Below are 14,198 nucleotides of genomic sequence, written 5' to 3'. Positions count from 1 at the left end.
TGTATTTAGTAAATTTCATTTTATGTTCTTTTTACACTAGTACTTGTCAAATAAATGAATAATAGAATGTTTTTACTTTTTAGTGGCAGATATGGCTTTTTACAAAATCATATAAATAGCTTCTAGAACACTATGATAGTTTCTGACATTTTATTGTATTACATAATTTTTTATGGTGACATTTTTTTTATCATCTAAGAAGATGCTTTTAGTAAGTGCCAGTTCACCTACAAACACATACACACACATACAAAAACATATACAAACAGCCGCATAACAATACATGAAGTCAATCAATGGTGTTTTGTGTTTGTTTCATAGGAAGAGAAAATGTGATAAAAAGCCTGAAGGAAATAATTTAAATCATCTGTTTGGCTTCCATTGCTGCAAAGGTTTTCACAATGCTTATTTTGTATTCCATCATACCATGGTGATGGATTAAATCAAAGGCCATTTAATATTTTGACCATAAAAATGAAATATGTACTTAGAAGGAAAAAAAAGACAACTTTGTGATAACTTTAAAATCATCTGCTGAAACTGTAAATTGAAAAAAGAAACTGAAGTTTATATTTTGAAGATCTTTCACAGAAAAGTTCAGCTCCAGGCTGGCTTGCCTATAATGATGATACTTTAGCAAGCTTAAGTTTTAAAAAGGAAAGAAGGAGAAAAGAATTTTCTTACATGCTAAGTAAGGCATTTGGACTTACGCCAAAGGCCTTTGGAACCTGTTTAGTAGGGTCATTGTGTTTAGGCCTGTGGATCTTGATGGTTACTAGGGCTGTAGTGTTGGGAAAAATTAAAGAAGGGTAAGGATGGAAGAAGAAAAACTAACTTAAGAGGCTATTTTAGGAATTAATCATGCTGCTGCTACTGTTGATGATTTTGATGCTAATACTTCCAGCCACACTCATTTAATCAAAGCAAACCTAGGAGTGTTGTCTTCATTTTACAGATAGGAAAACTAGCACTTACAGAGGTTAAATTCAAAACCAAATGGTAAGTAAACGGTGGAACTATGATTCAGCCCAGGCATCAGACAACAGAGTTGATCCTCCTATTTACTGAGGTTTTTAATTAGAGGAGCAGAAGTGAGAATAGAAGAATGTTAGAGATATTTATGCAGATAAATAAGATTCTGGAACAGGTAAGATCTATGGACTACAGGAGGCATCTAGGTATTTGACTTGGCTGGCCCAGTGGATGGTTATTGCCATTATCAAAACAGGAATAAGTTATGGTGGAAGATGAATGTTGAGTTGAGTGTGAGGCATGATAAATTGTGAAAAGGTCTTTAGAGTATTGCTGCTCAGAAAAAATATATGACCGATAGAGATTTGGGAATAGTTAAAATATAGGTGATAAAGTCATGGATGTATTAATATGGTGGTCTAAGGAGAGTTTTAGAATGGATTCCTTTTATTCTGCTCTATTTGTCTTCTGTACGACTTATACCTTTCTAACACTATATCATTTACTTATGTATTATTTTTTTGTCTGATTATATGATGTATGCTTCAAGAGAGCAGGGATATTCATCTGATTTGTTCACTGCTGTCACAATTATCTAGAAGAGTTCCTGGCCTGTAGTGGGTGCTCAATAAGTATTTTTGAGTAAATGAAGAGAACTGGGATAAGGAGTGAGCTCTGTGAACCACCAACAACTGAAGGATGAGTAGAAGTGCTGCTTGTGGAAAAAAAAATGAGAAGGCATAACCAAAGAGGTAGGAGAGAATTAGATGAGAGTGGTGTCATGGAAGCAAAGGTAGTAAAGAGGTTTTTGTTTGTTGTGGGTTGTTGGGTTGGTTTTGTTTTGTTTTGTTTTGTTTTTGAGATTTGAGTATTTTATTTTTTCCAACTTTATTGAGCTGTAATTGACAAATAACTATGTAAGTTTAAGGTGTAAGCATGATGATTTGATACACATATATATTGTGAAATGATTACCACAGTAAGGTTAGCTAATACATCCATCACCTCATATAATTACCTTTTTTTCTGAGAACATTTAAGATGGGAGTAAAGAGTTTTAGGGGGGAAAGGAAGTGGTGAGTAGGATCAAATGCTGCTGAGTGATTAGGTAGGTTGAGGACTGAAAGTGTGTAGTGAATGAGGGAATCAGGATATATGTGACCGTACTAGCAACAGGTTAGTGATTTTATTTAGAAGTCATGAAAACTGGAATGCATGAGTTGGTTATGAATTAAAGGTAAGTGAGAATTCCTCTTTGAAGAAATTTTTTTCTGAAATTGTTTGTAGTTCAGAACAGTTTGTGTAATGTTAACTTCCCTTTTTCATAGATTCTTAATCTTTTAGTGGTGATAGGAAAGAGAGGTTAATGATGAATACTACTTCTATATTTGGGAGTTTAACTTTGCTTCCTCCTCTGCCACAGATTATATGAATATCTTAACTGTTCCTTGGCTAATATAAATTTTAGAAGGTCCTGAAATCAATTTAAATATAATAGGACTTTTTCTGTAACTATGCAAGGTAAAATGTTTAGGCTGTTTGTTTTCCTGACAGTAACCCAGACTTTTATCAGAGATTATTAGTGGGTGTGTATTTAAGTTATATTTTTATTCTTTTCAAAGAAAAAAAATGTTTTCTAGGTAGCAGCAAGAACACAAGACAACACTTCATATGTCCTCTTGTTTCATTGTGTCCTACAAGCTACACAGAAAACAAAACACATTAATCATTGTTAGAATAGCCAAAAGAGCAGTGTTCTCCATGGTCATTATTGTGAATCCTGGCCAAAATGCATCATGAAATAGTGCAAAGGAGCAGAAGGCTGAGAAAGAGTTGAATTTCAGCTCTGCCTCTTAGTCCTGGGTAATCTTGAACCTTAACTTTTGTTTTTATTTTCTTTTTAGAATAGGATGTAAAACCTGCAGAATTTGAAGTTCTCTTCTAAGCACTAATACTCTATAATAATTGACTTTGTTCACCAAAGCCATATGAGGAATATATCCAACTTATTTCCTTCTAAATAATATCAAAGGATGAACACTAACAACATTTGTTAGTTACTTGTAGAATCATTATTTAACTCTCTACCTCTTCTCTAAATAAATTTAGTTTTTTTAAGTTCTAGAACAAAACTAATCTCTTTTTTTTTATTTTTTAAATTTTATTATGTTATGTTAGTCACCATACAATACATCATTAGTTTTTGATGTAGTGATCCACGATCCACTGTTTTCATATAACACCCACTGCTCCATGCAGTACGTGCCCTCCTTAATACCCATCACCAGGCTACCAATCCCCCCTCCCCCCTCCCCTCTAAAACCCTGTCTGTTTCTCAGAGTCCATAGTCTCTCATGGTTCATCTCTCCCTCCGATTTCTCCCCCATTCATTTTTCCCTTCCTTCTCCTAATGTCCTCCATGCTATTCCTTATGTTCCACAAATAAGTGAAACCATATGATAATTGACTTTCTCTGCTTGACTTATTTCACTTAGCATAATCTCCTCCAGTCCCATCCATGTTGATGTAAAAGTTGGGTATTCATCCTTTCTGATGGCTGAGATGGTACATTGTATATATGGACCACATCTTTATCCATTCGTCTGTTGAAGGGCATCTCGGCTCTTTCCACAGTTTGGCTATTGTGGACATTGCTGCTATGAACATTGGGGTGCATATGGCCCTTCTTTTCACTACATCTGTGTCTTTCGGGTAAATACCCAGGAGTGCAATTGCTGGGTCATAGGGTAGCTCTATTTTTAATTTTTTGAGGAACCTCTACACTGTTTTCCAAATGGCTGTACCAACTTGCATTCCCACCAACAGTGTAAGAGGAAAACTAATCTCTTTATGCTTTCATTATAAAAGGTAAGAATGTGTCCTGTCTTGTTTATTTTTGTTTGTTTTGAAGAACTTAGGTACTTAATTATAAAAGTTCCATAGAAATGACATTGACCAAAAATTCTTAATATTTTGATCTGTAGGTGTAGATTTATTTTAATTTAAAGAAACAGTGATAAATATTTTGGCATTAAATTTTCTATTGCATTTTGGGGAGAACTTGCATGCATAGCAAATATGATATGGGTTTATTGCAATTTTTATTTTATGTCACTTGAAAGGGAAGAAAGGAAAAGAAAGAATAGGTGAAAACCTTTAATTTAGTTGTAGATACTGAACTAGATGCTTCATATGTATCAACTCACTAAATTCTCATAAAGCAGGTATCATCCCCATTTTACATATGAAACAGTAAGTAACTTGCCTAAAGTCATTTGTCTAGCATGCTACATCTCCTTTCAAATATTGACTAATAATTAAATATTTTGAGGAACTTATTCTTAGGAATGCAGCATATATAAACATTTATTTTCATTTTGGTATTTCTCTTCAAGTGCTAAACAAGAGTGTCACTTTTCTGGTTTTGGCCTGGATACTTAAAAATCACTATATAGAATTTTTATTTATAGAAAATTTAGTTAGCATTCTACTTTGAAGGCATCAATGAGATATCTTTTAATATCACTGAAAACCTTTTGGGGCTCCTGGGTGGCTCAGTCAGTCAAGCATCTGACTTTTAATTTCGGCTCTGGTGATTACTCAGGGTTGAGATTGAGCCCTGCATGGGACTCTGCTCTGGGCATGAGGCCTAATTAAGATTCTCTCTCTTTCCCTCTCTCCCTCTGCCACCACCCCTGCTCGCACGCACGTGCTCTATCTCTCTCTCTCTCAAAAAAAAAGTAAAAACCTTTTGAATGTTTTTTTTTTTCAAAGATTTTATTTATTTATTTGAGAGAGCGAGAATGAGAGAGAGGGAGAGAGAGCACATGAGAGGGGGTAGGGTCAGAGAGAGAAGCAGACTCCCCGCTGAGCAGGGAGCCTGATGCGGACCCGATCCCAGGACTCCAGGATCATGACCTGAGCCGAAGGCAGTCGCTTAACCAACTGAGCCACCCAGGCGCCCCAACCTTTTGAATGTTTGAGACTTAAAAGTTAGGGGGGAAATGTTTACAATTCACAAAACCTTCAATTTGAGTGGAGCTTTCATTCAAATAAAATTCATTTTCAAAAACCAGTCATCTGTTGAGGGGCATCTGACACTCATATGTGGAACATAAGGAATAGCACAGAGGACCATAGGGGAAGGGAGGGAAAACTGAAGGGGAAGAAATCAGAGAGGGAGACCAACCATGAGAGACTCTGGACTCCAGGAAACAAACTGAGAGTCAGAAGGGAGGGGGTGGGGGTTTGGGGCAGCCAGGTGATGGGTATTAAGGAGGGCATGTGATGTGATGAGCACAGGTTGGTATACACAACTAATGAATCGTTGAACACTACATCAAAAACTAATGACGTACTATATGATGGCTAACTGAACATAATAAAAAAAAAAACAGCTCTTTACATTTCTTAAGTCATACAAAATCTAAGGGTAACAAAATTGCTTTTTTGTTCTCCCATTTTAAATATTTACTTGAATGAAGTAGCAGACTTTCCCAGAGGAAAAGCTTCAGAGATGAATTACATTTGGTAGCTTTACTGTTTATTTTCAATGCATGGTTTACTTGTCTATTTTTAACCTACATCCTGCTGTTCTTCACACCTCATCTTTCCTGCGGTTTTATGTGGCTTTGCCAAGTCAATCTATACTTGGAGGTTTACAGATCACTGTATATATCACGTTGTATGGTAACATCATTAACAATGTTCATAAGTATTATTTATAGAAAAAGTTCATTTTGTTACTTATAGTGAAAGTTCATTATTTCCTCTCATTTTTTAGCATTAACACCTAATTCTAATTATTTCTAAAATACCTTTCAAGGCTGTTCTGTTTTGAAGAGATCAAGGAGATATCTTTTTATGTCATTGAAAACCTTTTAAATGTTTAAGGCACAAGAGTAAAGTGACAAGGCAAAAATATTTTCTTTGAAATCTTTTGCCTTATCCAAAAAAATGGTTGAACTGATTTCTTCTTCCATGATGGTAAACTATAGGACAAAAACTAATTGTATACCAGGAAAAAAATTGCAAAAACCAACCTACCTCAGACGCTACCAGATACTGTTGTCCATTGTTGCTTGGTCTTCTTTCCTCTCACATGCTCACTGCTCTCACTTGGCACCTCTTGTTGCAGAGATAAGCACTAATGTTAGAACTGCCACTGTGCATGGACTGCGCTCAGGCTCAGCAGTGCCAACCTGAGAAATAGTAAGGCATTCCAGATATCCTTATTAACTTCTTAGCTTTTTAGCTTTCCTTATTGGCTTCTAATTTGTTTAGCATTTCTGAACCATTAATAACTTTTCCATAAATGTAATACTTTTGTTTGAAAAGAACATACAAAAGAATACTTTCTTATAGGGTCATAAACCTTTGCACTCTAAAGAGTTATAAGCACTTTATTATCCATATGGTGACTTAAGAGGAACAGTTGCTTAATTTTTAAGATCTAAATAGGATAGTTCCTGTAATGGCCGTTTATTGATGAGCCAAGGATTTTTTTTTTTAAACTTGCTGGCATCAGAAAGCTTTCCTGCCATGAATTTAATTTCCTTTACTTGGAGTCACTGTGTTCTTTTTTGTAAGTAGCCTTCTCTTTTTTTTGTTTTGTTTATGAACTGGTTGTGCTCATGCACTCTACAGAGATCTATTTCTTTATCTAGATGATCATTAAGTCATGATTGAGTAATCATCTTTGGTAACTCACAAAGATTGGAACCCTGTCTGTTGATCTTCATTTATTTACATATGTGTATAGCCAAAATAATCATACCAAACATTAATATCTTCAGGGTAAGTGTTCTTTAGTATGGTTATACATGATCTGCCTTTAAAATAAAAACTTGGGGCGCCTGGGTGGCTCAGTCGTTAAGCGTCTGCCTTCGGCTCAGGTCATGATCCCAGGGTCCTGGGATCGAGCCCCACATCGGGCTCCCTGCTCGGCGGGAAGCCTGCTTCTCCCTCTCCCACTCCCCCTGCTTGTGTTCCCTCTCTCGCTGTGTCTCTCTCTGTCAAATAAATAAAATCTTTAAAAAAATAAAATAAAATAAAATAAAATAAAATAAAATAAAAACTTTAGGGGAATTCACTACAAGAGAAAAATCAGTGTTTTCTTTGATGTATGTTTAGAGTTTTCCCCCCAGTTTTCTTGACATTTAATCTTGAGCTAGAAACTTGTCTTACTTGAAATATGAATGATCAGGAAAGTGGAAAACATGCCTTAGAATTCAGTTTGCTATAGACATTCAGTCATCAAATAGATTTTTCCTTTTATATATTTTGAAGATCAAATTTATGGGAAAAATAATGCTATATTTCGTCTTATTACTTTTGAATGAAGTTTTTAGATTTTGTTAACAGACTTTGACCTTTTCAAACCTAGGAACCTAAACTCTTTCTACTCTTGCCAGAAGCATGTTGAATTCTTAATTAAAATGCCAATTTTTATGCTTCAGTGCAGCAAAAATGGCCTTTAGTTACTTTTTAAAAACGATTTGTCTTAGAAGTGTTTATATTTTACATCTTTTTTAAAAATAGTTTTATTGAGGCCTAATTTACATTCTATAAAATTCACCCATTTTAGGTGTACAGTTTAATGAGTTTTAGTAAATTTAGATACACCTATGCAACATCTCTACAATCCAGTTTTAGAAAACTTCCATAAGAATAGATTTTTTAAAGCTGGTTCCTCACAAAGAGGTTAACTTTTTAAAAATGAGAACATAGATTAATTAATTACATATTTTTTCCAATTAACTTTATTTGAATTCTTAATGTCTGTTTTAGTAAATTATGGTGATAAATACACTGAGTTTTGGAATGTAGATTAGTGGAAGACAGCCTATAATAGGCTATGGCATATAGAATTATTTAGAAAACAATACGTTAAAAACACTGGAGAAAAAAAGGGTCATTTAATAAATAGTATCGGGACACCTGGTAAAACCTTTGGAAAATAATGATAGAACACTACCTGTTGTTTACTAAAAAATTTTAAGTATATCTTTTATTTAAGTGTAAAATAAACCCATGAGAAAATATAGACAAAAAATGATTGCTAGATGTAGAAAGACTTAAGTATTAAAAATATGGAATAAAATACAAATGAATATCCCAATTGACTTTCAATACATAGAACTGAAAAATGTGACAAAGTATAAGACAGATGACAAACTTGGAAAAATAAATACTTGCAACAAACATATGAGAAGCAGAGTGTTAATCTGTACTATGTGAATATTACCTTCGTATTTTAAAAATACCAAAATATAATGGATGAGCACATAGACATTTCAAAAGGGAGGACACAAAAATTGCTGATAAGATGTATGTACCAAAAGTCAGAGCTCTGAAGTAAAAACTGATGGAACAAGAAGAAAAAACAGATCCACAGTTATAATTGGATACTTCATATCCACTCTCTTGATATTGATAAAACTACCAGACATAAAGTCAGCAAGGATTAGAAGAACTGAATACCACCACTAAACAACATTATATAATTGACATTTTTAGAGTACTTCATCCAACAAAAGCAGAATACAAATTCTTTTCAAGTGCCCATTGAAACATTCACCAAGATAGACCACATCTGCATCATAAAGCATACTTTGACACATTTGAAAGAATTAAAATCCAGTTAGAGTGTATTTTTTTTTAAGATTTTATTTATTCATTTGACAGAGCGAGAGATAGCGAGAGCAGGAACACAAGCAAGGGAGTGGTAGAGAGAGAAGCAGGCTTCCCTCAGAGCAAGGAGCCTGATGCGGGGCTCGATCCCAGGACCCTGGGATCATGACCTGAGCTGAAGGCAGACGCTTAACGACTGAGCCACCCAGGCACCCCGAGTTAGAGTGTATTTTTAACCATAATGGAATCAAACTAGAAATCAAACAACACATTTCCATGTAATCCATGGTTAAAAGAGTAAGACTCAAGAGAAGTAAAAAATATATTAAACAGAATGAGAAGAGAACAAATCATAATTTTTGTGGCACGCAAACAGTGATAAAAGGAAAATTTATAGCACTGAATGCTTATATCATAAAAAAAGATCTCATCAATCAACTAAGCTTCCATCTTAAGAAAATAGGAAAATAATAGCTAATCAATGTGTATAAATTTTCAGTTAAGCAAGATGAAAAAGTTCTAGAAGTCTGCTATAAAATATTGTACCTGTAGTTAACCTGTAGTTAATACTGTACCTGTAGTTAACAATACCGTCTTGTACACTTAAGGTTTTGTAAAGAGGATAAATCTTGTGATAAGTATTCTTACAATAAAAGAAAATAGAAAAATAAGAACGAAATAAACCTAAAGCAAGTGGAACATGGTAATAATGACAAAGGATTAAAAATCATTGAAGCTGAAAGCAGAAACACAGTGGAGAAGTTGATCAAAATAAAAGGAACATGAAGGAATACTACTAATACTGCCTCATAAATTTGACAGCTTAGATGAAATTGACCAATTCCAATTCCTTGAAAAACACAAACCAAAATTTACCTAAGATAAAATAGATATTCTGAATAATCCTCTGAGTATTAAAGAATTTGAATTGTACTTAGAAACCTTTTGTGGTGCGGTATAAAAGGTCCAGGCCCAGGTGATTTCCTTGGTGAATTCTACTATATGTTTAAAGAGGAAATAACACCAATTCACACAATGTTCCAGAAGGTAGATGAGTAGGTAATTCTTCCCATCTCATTTTATGAGATGATTATGATCCTAATCCCAATACTCAATGAAAACAGTACAAAAAAAAGAAAACTGTCAACCAGTATCTTATGAACTTATGTTAACTTTTTAACTTACATGTTAAAATCCTCCACAAAATATTGGTAGACCAAATCCAACCATATATAAATAAAATTATATACCATGACTAAGTAGGATTTATTCCAGGTGTGCAATGCTGCCTTAAATAAATCAATGTAGGGGCGCCTGGGTGGCTTAGTCATTAAGCGTCTGCCTTCGGCTCGGGTCATGATCCCAGGGTCCCAGGATCAAGTGCCGCATCGGGCTCCCTGCTCCGCGGGAAGCCTGCTTCTCCCTCTCCCACTCCCCCTGCTTGTTCCCTTTCTCGCTGTGTCTCTCTGTGTCAAATAAATTTTAAAAATCTTTAAAAAAAATCAGTGTAATCCACCACATCAATGGGTTAAAGAATGGAAATCATATGATCATAACAGTTAATGTATAAAGAGCATTTGGTAGAATCCTATACACATTCATTAGAAAAATTCTCAGCAAGGTAGGAACAGACTGGTAATACCTTAACTTGATATAAAGCATATATAAAATGCAACAGCTAAACTTACACTTCCATTATGAAATACTGAAAGCTTTCCTCCTGAGACTGGGAATAGGGTAATACTTTCTGCTCTCACCACTCCTATTTAATAATCTATTGGGAGTCACATCTAGTACATTAGGCAAGAAAAGGAAATAAAAGACCTAGAGATTAGAATGAAAAAAAAAACTTCCCCTATTTGCAGATTATATATATATATATATATATATCTCCTTGGTTAGAAAATTCCAAGCTATCTACAAAACATTTGTTAGAACTAATAAGTAAATAGCAAGGTTGTAGGATACAAAGTCCACACACAAAAATTATATTCCTAAACAATGAATAACTAGAAACCAAAATTAAAAACGTGGTACAATTTACAGTTGCTTCAAAAGTAGTGAGTTGCCTACACATAAATTTAGCAAAATATCTACAGGATCAGTATGTGAAAACTATAAAACACTGATATAGGATATCAAACAAGATATAAAGAAATGGAGATACATACTGTATACTGTGTTCATGGATTGGAAGCTTCAGTAAAAATGTCAGTTCTCATGTCTCCCTACAGGTATCATGAAATTCATATAAAAATTCCAGCAGGATTTTTTTTGTAGCCACAGACTGTATGATTTTAAGTTTATATTTAAAAGCAAAAAAAAAAAAAAGCTGTGCCTGGGTGGCTCAGTCGTTAAGCGTCTGCCTTCAGCTCAGGTCATGATCCCAGGGTCCTGGGATCGAGCCCTGCATCAGGCCCCCTGCTCCACAGAAAGCCTGCTTCTCCCTCTCCCACTCCCCCTGCTTGTGTTCCTGTTCTCACTATTTCTCTCTCTGTCAAATAAATAAATAAAATCTTTAAAAAAAAATTTTAAAGCAAGAAAAAAACAACCTAGAATCGTTCATCAATTTTGAAAAAGAAATTACTCAGTTTTAAGTGTTACATAACTATTGTCATCAAAACTGGTGTTGGTGACTGGATAAACACCGAGAGAGTCCAGACTATTCCTTTATAGGTCTGGTTAGCTGATTTTTGACAGTGGAGAATGGATGGCCTTTCAACAAATGGTTTTGGAGAACTTGGATAGGCATAGGGGAGAAAGTGAAACTCGACCCAGGCCTCACACCGTATATAAAAATTGACTCAAAGATGGTCCACAGATCTAAAGGTAAAACATAAAACTATAAAACTTTCATAAGAAAATATGACTTACCGTCAGGTGAAGATTTTCTGAGATATAGGACTAAAGGTATAATCCAGAAAAAATTATCAAGTTTGACCTCATAAAAATTAAAAACCTGGTATGCTAAAGATCCTGTTAAGAGGATGGAAAGACAAGCCACAGACTTGAGAGGAAATATTACAGTTCACCTGTTCAACAAAGAACTTGCATACAAAATGTGTTAGGAACTCTCTAAACTCAATAGTAGGAATACCAAAAATCCAAACAGCAAATGGGCAAAGGGCATGGGGAGACATTCCACTGAAGAGTATATATATGGATAGGAAATATGCACATGAAGATGTTCAGCATCATTACCGATTAGAAACCCATTCAAGAAATACAGATAACTATTAGATATAGGTAATATATAACATAAATATAAATAAAACACCTTGGAGGGATTAAAGACCTAAATGTGAGATCTGAAACCATAAAAATCCGAGAAAAGAGCATAGGCAGTAATTTCTCTGACATTGACCATAGCAACTTTTTTCTAAATATGTCGCCTGAGGCAAGGGAAACCAAAGCAAAAATAAACTATTGGGACTACATCAAAATAAAAAGCTTCCTCACAGTGAAGGAAACAATAAAACTAAAAGGCAACTTACAGAATGGGAGAAGATATTTGCAAATGACGTATCTGATAAAGGGTTAGTATCCAAAATATATAAAGAACTTATAAAACTCAACACTCAGAAAACAAATAATCCGATTAAAAAATGGGCAGAAGACATGAAGAGACATTTTTCCAAAGAAGACATCCAGATGGCCAACAGACACATGAAAAGATGCTCATCATCACTGATCATCAAAGAAATGCAGATCAAAACTACAATGAGATATCACGTCATACCTGTTAGAATGGCTAAGATCAACAACACACAACACAAGAAACAACAGGTGTTGGTGAGGATGTGGAGAAAAAGGAACACTCAGGCACTGTTGGTGGGAACGCAAACTGGTGCAGCCACTGTGGGACACAGTATGGAGATTCCTCAAAAAATTAAAAATACAGGGGCGCCTGGGTGGCTCAGTTGGTTAAGCAACTGCCTTCGGCTCAGGTCATGATCCTGGAGTCCCTGGATCGAGTCCCGCATCGGGCTCCCTGCTCGGCAGGGAGTCTGCTTCTCCCTCTGACCCTCCCCCTCTCGTGTGCTCTCTCTCATTCTCTCTCTCTCAAATAAATAAATAAAATCTTTAAAAAAAAAATTAAAAATACAATTACTGTAGGATCCAGTAGTTCCACTGCTGGTTATTTACCCAAAAATATGAAAACACTAATTCAAAAAGATAGAGGCACCCCTATGTTTATTGCAGCACTTACAATAACTAAAATACGGAAGCAACTGAAGTGTCCACGGATAGATGAATGGATAAAGGAGAAGTGGTATTTATATACAATTGATTATTATTCCACCATAATAAGCATGAAATTTTGTCATTTTCAACAACACGTATGGACCTAGAGGATCTAATGCTAAGTGAAAGAAGTCAGAGAAAAACTAATCCCATATGATTTCACTCATGTGGAATTTAAGAAACAAAACAAATGAGCAAAGGGGGAAAAAAGTGACAAAGCAAGGAACAGACTCAACTATAGAGAACAAAGTGATGGTTACCAAAGGAGAGGTGGGTGGGGTATGGGTGAAATAGGTGATGGGGATTAAGGAGTACACGTGTCATGATGAGCAATAGGTGATTAAAATAAAACATTAAAAAATATTTGGGGGAAATTCAAATTACATAGCTAACAGAATGGCCAACATCAAAAATACATAAGTGAAAAATTGGTTTAAAAAATGTAACCGATAAAGGATATCTCTTCTATGGACCCATGTGAGAGTGGGAGGTGCTTGAGTTGTAGAGTTTCCTAGAAGAAACAAATTATTTATAACCGGGAAGTAGTTCCATATAAGCATTCTTAGTAAATTGCCTGAAGAGATATCAAATAGGAGGTCTAAAGCACTAAGGATTCAATAATTTCACTAAATTTTGACCTCCATGCCTTCTTTTATATTAGTGATTTTCTTTTCATTAAACTGGGCCTCCCAAATCCTATAAGCTTCGGCCTTACAAAACCTGATGGGCATTCACAGGTGAGAGTGAATAAAAAGTAATGGCAAGTCACTGTGAATTCATTTGGTGACAAAACACTTGGTAATAAAAAAGATTGCTATTTGTCTCTGACAACCTTGTAAATATGAACCTTAAGCCAGAATATATTTATTATTTATGTACCACCTTATTTGAAAAAGGATGTGAAGTGACATAAATAATTGGTTTAGTACAAGATAAAACCTAGTAAGTAAGTTCATAGAGGCAGTATATCAGTGTTTAAATCTGTGGCGTTGGGCTCAGACTTCCTTGGTTTGAATACCAGCTCTTCCCACTTACTAGTTGTCACTTAACCTTTTTGTGTCTCAGCATTCTCATCTGTAAAATGGGAATAATAATAGCACGTACTACACAAGCGTTTTTGTGAAAATAATTTATTACATGTAAAGCATTTAGAACAGTACCTGGCACATAGTAAGTCCTCAGTAAGTGTTAGCTATCATTACTAACTCTGAATTGTGAATATTTCAAGAAGATGCTGTATTCAGAATCTTCATTTGAAAGTAAACTAAAATATTGTCTTTGCCTAAAGTACTCCTTTGTTTTATTTTAGATGTAGTGAAGAGACCTTATAAGTACCAAAGAACCAATAA

At 34.9% G+C, this 14,198-nt stretch overlaps 1 protein-coding gene across 4 annotated transcripts in view; it reads left to right on the top strand.

Annotated features, from left to right (window-relative positions):
- Window positions 1-14,198, top strand: part of CNKSR2 (connector enhancer of kinase suppressor of Ras 2) — a 273,654-nt gene that overhangs the window by 71,763 nt on the left and 187,693 nt on the right. The gene's annotated exons all lie outside the window — the stretch shown is intronic.

Source organism: Neomonachus schauinslandi, chromosome X (genome assembly GCF_002201575.2).
Source record: "Neomonachus schauinslandi chromosome X, ASM220157v2, whole genome shotgun sequence".
Taxonomy (NCBI): domain Eukaryota; kingdom Metazoa; phylum Chordata; class Mammalia; order Carnivora; family Phocidae; genus Neomonachus; species Neomonachus schauinslandi.
Note: the sequence above shows the minus strand (reverse complement) of the source record. Positions and strands in the feature narration are given on the sequence as shown.